The 9279-nt window shown below is 39.7% G+C and overlaps 1 long non-coding RNA gene across 1 annotated transcript; it reads right to left on the bottom strand.

The window, feature by feature from the left end:
- Positions 1-7344: 7344 nt before the first annotated feature.
- LOC118470381 (uncharacterized) lies at positions 7345-8207 on the bottom strand. The gene is made up of 2 exons (XR_004847446.2): positions 8162-8207; positions 7345-8083 (listed from the first exon to the last, which is right to left on the bottom strand). It is a non-coding gene; the product is annotated as an uncharacterized LOC118470381 (long non-coding RNA).
- Between the last annotated feature and the right edge of the window lie 1072 nt (positions 8208-9279).

The following is a 9279-nucleotide window of genomic DNA, read 5'->3' as shown; positions in this document are numbered from 1 at the left end:
TACAGTCCCTCCAGACTATAGAGTCATTAACAGGGGTCATAGTGAGTCACACTGTCAATGCTAATTTTCAGCTGAAGGGCGTTGGGAATAATTGGATTGCTATCGTGCAAGACAGAAACAATACCCACACTCCATGATCAGTGCAGACAATTACAAACTACCCCACGTTCTCTTTGCATGGAGGTAAGGAACGAGCTAAGATTAGTTCCATGTCAGCCAGAGTCAAGGAGGCTGTGCTGCTATAGAATTGCAGGGATGAAAATGCCACCTACAGTAGAATTTCACTCTATCAGTGGGACTGTAAGAAGATATTTATTAGAGTGTAACATTTAGAAGGAAAATCAGTGTTTAGAGTTGATGTAGGGATCACACTAGTACCACTGATAAAAATCCACATCTTACGACCATGATAACACATTTTTTGTTAGATAGGCATGGCTAAGACTTTGTGATCTGCCCCAGAAATCAGCTCTGGGATGTCGCTTTTCCTTTTCCTTTGTCTTTGACTTTTCATTTAGGTATTCAAGAGGAAGTGTTGCTTTTGCAAGATCTGTCTTATATCAGATGTAAGACCTGCTTGATATTTCATGAACTAACCTCAATATCACTACAACAATTTAAAAGGTGGAAAAGCCGACATTTTGTAATGCAGAAATGTCAAAGATAACTAGCTTAAATCGCTGATTCCCTTCACCTAGAGCAGTATAAACCAGTTAATTAACTTTCTGGTCAAGATGCCACTTGGGGTCCCTTGATATGCAGACAGGGCCACTGGGGATTTCTAAAACTAATAACAACATTTGTTATATAGCTGTGAATTATTTTTTCAGCTTCTTCACGCCTTTGAAAACAGGGTACAAAAGTATGAAGTCATATTCAAATGCACATGACAAGTTGACAACTCATTAATTCTGTAGCCATGAGAATTTTTGAATCTGAAAATGAGGTCATGGGCCAGAGAAGGTTATTAACTCTCTGAAGGTTGGAGCGTGTGGACAGGGATTCATTAGAAGAGCTGTAAGAACCAAAACAAGACTGAAAACACATGTGTGGGAGTATATGCACACAGAGTCAGACACTCACAGTCAGACACCCCTGAGTCCAGCGTACACACTCGCTGAGGGCTCATTAAGGCAGAAATGTGGAGCAGTTGATCACAGGGAGTCCATGCAGATCTAAAGCATTATCGACCTAAAAATGGCAGACTCTGTCACTGTTGTGCCGTGGCTATCGACACACTGTCTGCAGCTGGATGGATGTCTGCTCCCTGACTTTAATGGGCTGCTCTGGTATCCTCAGAAAAGGCTTTCGGAGATTGATTAGTGGTTTCAGCTGTCTGCCTGGTCAGCCATTCACGACTTACAGATGAATTGCACAGGAAGTCACAGGATCAGTCACTGGTTGTCTAACAGTATCTCCACAAACCCTCCATAAACTCTAACCACAGGAACCACACCAGGGAAATCTCCACCACTGAGAATTTTCCACTGCCCTCAGAGTGGGATTAAGACCCAACTGTTGCAGTTTTATTTTTAACAGAACTGAAACAAAGGTCACATGATTATTTGCGGATCTAAGAATAGGTGTTAATGTTCATTAAATACACTGAAACACTATTCATTGAAGACTTGATAATTATTTGAATAGCTATGTCCTCATTTCAGACATGTCTTATATAATATCCACATCATCTGTCTCACCTCTGAGGTCATTTATTTAAGAGGCAGAGCTCTCAGTTTAATGATTATACCTCATGTAAAGTATTCTGCATTTGTTCAGATACATTTGATAAACGTGATACATATTTCTAAATCTGTAATAGTAACCTATCAGTAGTACACATATAAAATGATTAGGGTAAATTGTATTAAAATGACTAATAACACCTCAGGGGGGGTTATATAATGATGTAAACAAGGTGTTTAATTGTATTTCAATGAAAGACAACACTGACATCCTGTCTGAAGTTGACAGCAGTCAAGTACATTAACTCAAGTATTGCATTTAAATACTTCTTTTTTTACTAACTCCACTACAGCAAAATGCTGTTAATTTGTCCCAAGATGTAATACATACAAACAAATATACACTATCGTTCAAAAGTTTGGGGTCACTTAGAAATGTCCTTATTTGTGAAAGAAAATCAGTTATTTTTCAATGAAGATAACATTAAATGAATGATAAATCCAGCGCAGACATTGTTAATGTGGTAAATGACTATTCTATCTGGAAACGGCTGATTTTTAATGGAATATCTCCATAGGGGTACAGAGGAACATTTCCAGCAACCATCACTCCTGTGTTCTAATGCTACATTGTGTTAGCTAATGGTGTTGAAAGGCTCATTGATGATTAGAAAACCCTTGTGCAGTTATGTTAGCACATGGATAAAAGTGTGAGTTTTCATGGAAAACATGGAATTGTCTGGACGACCTCAAACTTTTGAACAGCAGTGTAGGTAGGTGATAAATATCAGTAAAAAATCTTAGCAAGGTGTTGGGCCTCCATGTTCTAGAGTCGCATCCTCCTGGGGACTGTTCCCCTAAAATATGTGGAACTCTTCTGGAAGTATGGCTCACCAATCTTCTAAAAGATATTCCCTCATTTGGTGTTATGATGACGGTGGTGGAGAGATGTTCGACTGTGTTCAGATCGAATGACTGTGAAGGCCAAAGCAAATCATTTATATAATTTTCCTGCCCAACAAACCAATCGGTGACCCTGTGGGTTTATTATTGTTATCCTGGAAGGGACAATTTCCATACTACTGTGCATACTGCACAATAAGAGCAAACGCCATGGAAGGCCGGAGTATTTCAGAGACTGCATTTCACTTATAACTTTAAGCTGGCACAGTCTGCTGCACTGAATAAGAGCATCTAAGAATTTTAAGAAAATGATGCTAGACACGGTTTGTTTGCCCTTACCAGTGAGGACAAATGTATTTGTACAGGTAGAGACCTCACGTTTGGGAATGTGCTTTCAAAATTAGGGCCAAGTGCCTCACAAAATAACACTGTGGTGCAGTTACCACAGAAAACAGTGATAGGTCAGTAGTGAAAAAATAACATAAGGTTGCTATTTAAACACTCAGATTTATTTAAAATAAGATTCAATCAGCCTTTTTTACAACATTAAGGAGCCTGGTGTGGGAAGATATCCCCTCTTAGCCAGCAATTGTGTTGTAGGGAGCAAAAATGTTAAATACGTAGTTGGATGGAAGTTTACCACAAACTGAGGTGAACAGTAAAAAAAAAATAAAACTCCAGCATTTTGTGTCATCTAAAGATAACATGGCAACATTTCATCCATCTCAAGTCAAAACTGACAGAAACTGAAAGTACAGGGCTTTCAGGAACCGCAACCCAAAGCACTAACAACTATAAAAAGCCTGCTTGTTTATTGAAGACACACTGTTGAAGCACATAAGTAAACACTGCAGACACCTTTCACTGGGATTTATCTTCACACAAAAGGTGGATGGTGTGTTTCTTATAACTATTGTGTTTTGTCTGTCTTAAATTTGAGAATGCAATGGTAACCATTTCCCAGAGAGAATGAGAATAAATAAGGCAGCGAATGGTGCTGAAATTGAGAGGGATTAAAAAGCAAACAATCCTCAGCATTATCAACACCAGGTGCTACATTTGTGACTTTACTGAGAGCTGTCTCAGTGTGCTTTGTTTGACAAGACGTAGAAAAACAATTAGGTTGAAGAAAATCGCTTCCATTGTCACCTTGGACAAAAATGATCCATCTGGAGATGAACAGATCTGAAATTGTTTAAAACATTTCTTTTTAAAAAGAAATAATTTACAGGTGACTCTGCCCAGTACATTTAAAATGGCCTGGTTTAAATGTGTGCATAAGAGTGTGTGTATATATTTATGTATGTAGTGTGTAGCTGTTTGCTGTTTATATACGTGTGTGTTCATGTGTGATTCCCTGCAAAGAGTCGGTGGGGGCAGAGAGGCAGTTAATCAGCCACCTCTCTCCTCTCAGTTCTTCCAAAGGGACGTGCCAAAAGGCAACCACTGAGAGTGAGAGACAGTATCTTGATTACATTTTTCATCAAAACAATAGGCTTTCTCCAGGACTGGCAGCCGGCAGCAGCTCAACCATATAATTGAGAAGATTTAATATTGCCAGGTAGAGAAACCTCTTTCCCTCAGGGAGTCATGCAGATAACTGGAATAGGAGCATGAAAGGACAATTTTCTGGCACAAAGGACACAGGCCTAATTATTGATTAAGTTGAGTTAAGTTTTTTCTGACAGGGTTGCTTTTAGTGGTCACATAATACTGATACGAAAAAGCTTATCTGCAGAGAATCGTATGTCTGCCTGAAATATAATAACTGTGGAACTCTGAATATTGATCGTAGCAACATGAAATATCACAGAGTTTCAGGCTTTAGAGAGAAGAGAGGAAGGAGTGGATGGAGGGTTGAAATGAATGGAAAATGAGGTGCAGGATGAGTGAAGGGACGGCAGCTCTCTGTTCCCAGACGGTGAAGGCCGCCTGTCTGGGTGAGTCACTCTCTGATCCCTGATTTCCAAACAAATTAGACTGAAAACAAGAACCAGGGGAGAGCAGCTTGATGAGGTCTGTGAAATCAATATGCTATTAAAATCTGTCTTCTCCCGCCTCTGCCCATCTGTGCCCCCTGCTCGGCCTAACACTGACTGGTACAACTCGCTGTTTCCCGACAAGCCCTGGCTCACTGGGGGGGTGGCAGAACCTGTTGTAGTTGGATCTGTGTGTATTTGTGAGCGACTAGCACAGCCATATGAAGTGCATCTGCCCGGTTTGACAGTAGGCAGGCATCTGCTGCTGTTAAACAAATGCTGTCATGTAATTAGACCATCCCACAAACAAAACATGCAACGATAATCACATGAAGTTTTACTCATTTTTTCTTAAATTGCTCAGCAGGAATTATTTCTCTGAGACATGACAAGCAGATGCTTTCAACAGTAAAAACCAGCTGAAATTAAGAACTCCATCCTGGACACTTAGAGTTCATATCTGCAGGAAATTTACACTGTGTAGTCCTTCTGATTCTAATATCTTCGGACCACAGTGGTTTGAGAACTCCGAGGCAGAAGAGTTCCAAGATTTTAATGTAACAGCAGCATATAGCAGGTCAGCTCGCTCACTGGCTGCTCAGTGGGCTTTATTTGTCTGGCAGACAGACTGACTGTTGGGTTAACAGCAGCAGGATTATACATGCAGGATTTATCTGACTGAGACAGAGCTGTCCCAACAGACTCCAGCTCCCCCTCTGCTCCCTCTCACTGCCTCCCAGCTCTCTGAAAATGGACAAAAAAATCTGACCAGAATTCATAATAATTGCACATCATCGCTGTTGTCACAATGATACACAGCTACAGCAGATGTTTTTCATGGCAGAAATCTGGACGTGTTGTTGCTGACCAAGCACAGGTGTAATTTGTACAGTTAATGATGGCACACAAGGCTTGTCAGTGAGCCAACATACACAGTGGCGAGGCCTTGAAACTAAACCTAAATGGAGTGTATCATCATTAATGTTATTAATTAGAGTTGTGTTTTTTTTCTTGCCATGATCAGTCAAATTGACGACTAAGCTATATGTAACATTGTAACAGGATTTTGGGGCTATAAATGCATTTTTAACCCTTAGATGCACAAGTGATTGGACCCTATACTCTTCCATAAGTGTGTCAAAAATGACCCATATAAGAATCAATGCGTTTTTATGCCACTTTTGTCATTTGGGTTAAAATAATTATTTGTATTATTGTTTGTATTATATTTTTGTCCACAGAAGAATGATTTTATTTTTGAAATATGCTTATTTTTCACTTTATAATGGATTTTGAACATTTTCATAATTAAAAAATAAGAATATTACAGCAACAGCAATAGAAGAATGTCAACATCCATTTTGTAGACATTTTTCCACTCTTTTCCTCCAGCTATTGCTGCTCTCTGTCCCTCTAAGTTTGTGCACTTCACCACCTCTTGTATGATATTATCAGTGATAAAGAGGTTGAGGTAGTAATACAAATATTGCAATTTCTTTAAAAGTATAAAAGATATCTTAAAAATTTAAATGAAATGATATCATAAACATATTTTTGGGTGGAATAACTGGACAATGAAATGATAAAACTTTTCATTTCAAAGATAATGCAAGAAAACACCATCACCAGGTCATTTTTGATTTACTTATGCATCTAAGGGCTACAGAGCATATACAAAGCATATTTAAAGGTTTCTAATTTTATTTTAGTGTCTACTAGAGTATCTTTACATGCTGTAATGTAGAAAAACCATGTTATTTTGCTCATACTGTACATTGCCACATCACCAATTCTCACTATCAATCTGAAACAGTCCAGTTTAGCTCCTGTTTCTTTAAGACAGCTGCTCATTCTTTGTTTTAACAAGCATGATGCAAATGTGTGACACAGTGACAAACATGTAAATGAAAAAAAGCCTAGGCTTCAAATAAGAGGTTTCAGATGGGAGCAGTGTTTTCTGTGGGTGAAAATAACTTCCTTTGGCTTGGAATTTGGGATTTTAAACTTGTTAATTTCATTAGTGAAGTCTGCTGTAGTTCCACTTCATTGTGTCAAAATGTGACAAATACTTAAAAATGCCAAATATCTCACATCATCATCAGTTAATGCTTATTTTGTATATTGTAATCATTGTGTGTGTAACAGAAAATGCCCATCATCTTGTTTAAAGTCTTTAAAAATATGTTTATACATCCAATTATGTCCAACAAAATTAACAAATGAGTCAGAGAGACGTCAACCAGACAGTCAGATATAAGTGAAAACACCCGCTGACCATGGACAGCCTGTAGGAGTTACTGTTTTGCCTGTTTTTTTTCATTCTGCTCTGGATTCTGTTTTCTGTTCACATTCACTACACGTTCAGTGAAATGCAACACATTCAGCCTTGACAAAATGATGTCGTGTTGTGCTACACAAGTGTTGCAGGGCTTCTATTGGAACCTAGCCTTGTCTTTTTTCTTGCCTGGAATGTGGACTTTGATATTTGTTTGTTGACCAGCCTGTAAGCTTCTGTTTGCATTTTTCAATAAACCTTTTTTACAAACTTTTACAAATTATAGATAGAAATCCCAATAATTTTACTGAAAGCAGTGTTATTAATAGGTTTTCTGTGTTCATATGTATCTTACAAACAGTTAAAGTGGATTACAGCTGTCAGCTTATTTTTCTTGGGAAACAAGCATCATTTCCTGGCTTTGTTTTAATGCTTTGTTGCTACTGTTGGACTGTTTGTTACGTTTTCTCTTGAGGCGCAGGAACAGAGATTGAGACAGAGCTGAAGCCAACAATAATACTTTTATTGACAAGCGGGGAACCAAAAACTACAACTCCCAGTCGCTGGTCCCCGGAAACAGGAACTTGACAACCACACTCGAAACCAGGGCGAGGGTGTCCCCTAGTGGCGGGCGGACTTGACGAATGTTTCAAAAAGCCAAAACTTAAAGCGAAAGAGCTACTCAGCTCTCTAGAAAACACTATGCAAACTTAAAGCGAAAGAGCTACTCAGCTCACTAGAAAACACTATGCGGACTGAAAAGCGAAAGAGCAACTAAGCTCACTAGAAAACACTATGTAGACTGAAAAGCGAAAGAGCAACTCAGCTCACTAAAAAACTCTGCAGCAAAAGAGCAACTAAGCTCACTTAGAAACACTATGCAGACTTAAGGCGAAAGAGCAACTCAGCTCACTAGAAAACACTATGCGAACTTAAAGCGAAAGAGCTACTCAGCTCACTAGAAAACACTATACGGACTGAAAAACGAAAGAGCCACTAAGCTCACTAGAAAACACTATGTAGACTGAAAAGCGAAAGAGCAACTCAACTCACTAAAGACCTCCACCTGGCTCGTGCTGGGGACGGACTGCTGACTAAGGGAAAGGGTAAGGCAGGGGGGCTGAACGGAAGGTAGAGGCAGCGATGGCGAGTGGGTGGCGAGGTCTCCGGTGTCTGCCAGGAACTGTAGACGTGGGGAAGCCCAAAAAGACGGCTCAGTCGCAGGAGCAGGTGAGGTTCCACTGAAAGGGAGAAAACTCAAATTACAAAGATATCCAACTCTCAGGTTTGGCTAGAGTGAAACAAGCAGCAGAACTGACAATGAGCATTCACAATCCGGCGTCCGAGTGGTGACTGGCGTCTGAATATATAGAGGTGAGGAGGAAGGCTGACTGGCTCCGCCACACCTGTTCCTACTTCCGCTGATGACCCTGATTGTTCACCTGCCGTCGCTGCCACAACACTCTGGATACCTAAAAAGGAGAAAGCACAAAAGGAGGGAGGAGCCCTAGCCAGAGCCTGCTGGAGCAGCCCTGACACTGTTTCCTAAAACTTGTGCTAGTCCCTGTGCTTGCATCTTTTACCCATTTATTTTTCCTCTTGTATATACATATATTAAAAGGCCAGAATTACAGTACCACAGATATCTTTTTTGTGAAGATGTATCTGGTGTAAGAGTAATTCTAAAAAGGTATCCTCTGGGTTTACTCTGCCTAGCTGGCCTGAAAATCTAGTGAAAGACTGCGTAAAGGTGAGATGTCCGCTATTTATAAAAATAAGAAAAACCTTTCAGACTCTTCTCAGAGACTGCCAGTTTCGACTTTTACAATTTGAAAGAAGCCTCAACCTTGAATTGGTGTTTACATCTTATACAAGCACCTAGATACTAAGGCCTTCAAAAAAAATAGTAGTTCAACGTATGAAAATGCAACTGTAGAACATAACACAGTTTTACAATATATGACAGCTTATAAAGGTTTAATAATTCCCAGGTGTTACCTACATGAGATCAAGGTAATCTGATTTAGTCCCAGAACAACTCTCAGCTCCATCATCCTCCAGTTACTAACCATCGGCAGATGAAGGTACCCTGTTCCCTAACTATCCCCAGAGGAATTCCGTTTCACTGTTCATTCATTCAGTCAAAAATAGAACATTAGAACCTCTTTCCATTCATGAGACGCAGTCGGTCCATCAGTACGGCTGCATACACGACACACATCCAACCATCCCACAGTAGGCAGGAAGAAAAGTCATTAAAATCTGACACGTTCCCTAGGAAACAGCTTCCCACTCCACTGCTGGCTGGAGTGATTTTTGTGTTTTCAGCTTTAGCTTCACTTTTCTTATATAAAAAGAAAAGAGATCATGTCCATCATCCTCTAGTTTGCTGTATGTCTCACAACACTAAATATGTCGTAGAACATTTAACAGAGAA

This window comes from Amphiprion ocellaris, chromosome 9 (assembly GCF_022539595.1).
Source record: "Amphiprion ocellaris isolate individual 3 ecotype Okinawa chromosome 9, ASM2253959v1, whole genome shotgun sequence".
NCBI classification, from domain to species: domain Eukaryota; kingdom Metazoa; phylum Chordata; class Actinopteri; family Pomacentridae; genus Amphiprion; species Amphiprion ocellaris.
Note: the sequence above shows the minus strand (reverse complement) of the source record. Positions and strands in the feature narration are given on the sequence as shown.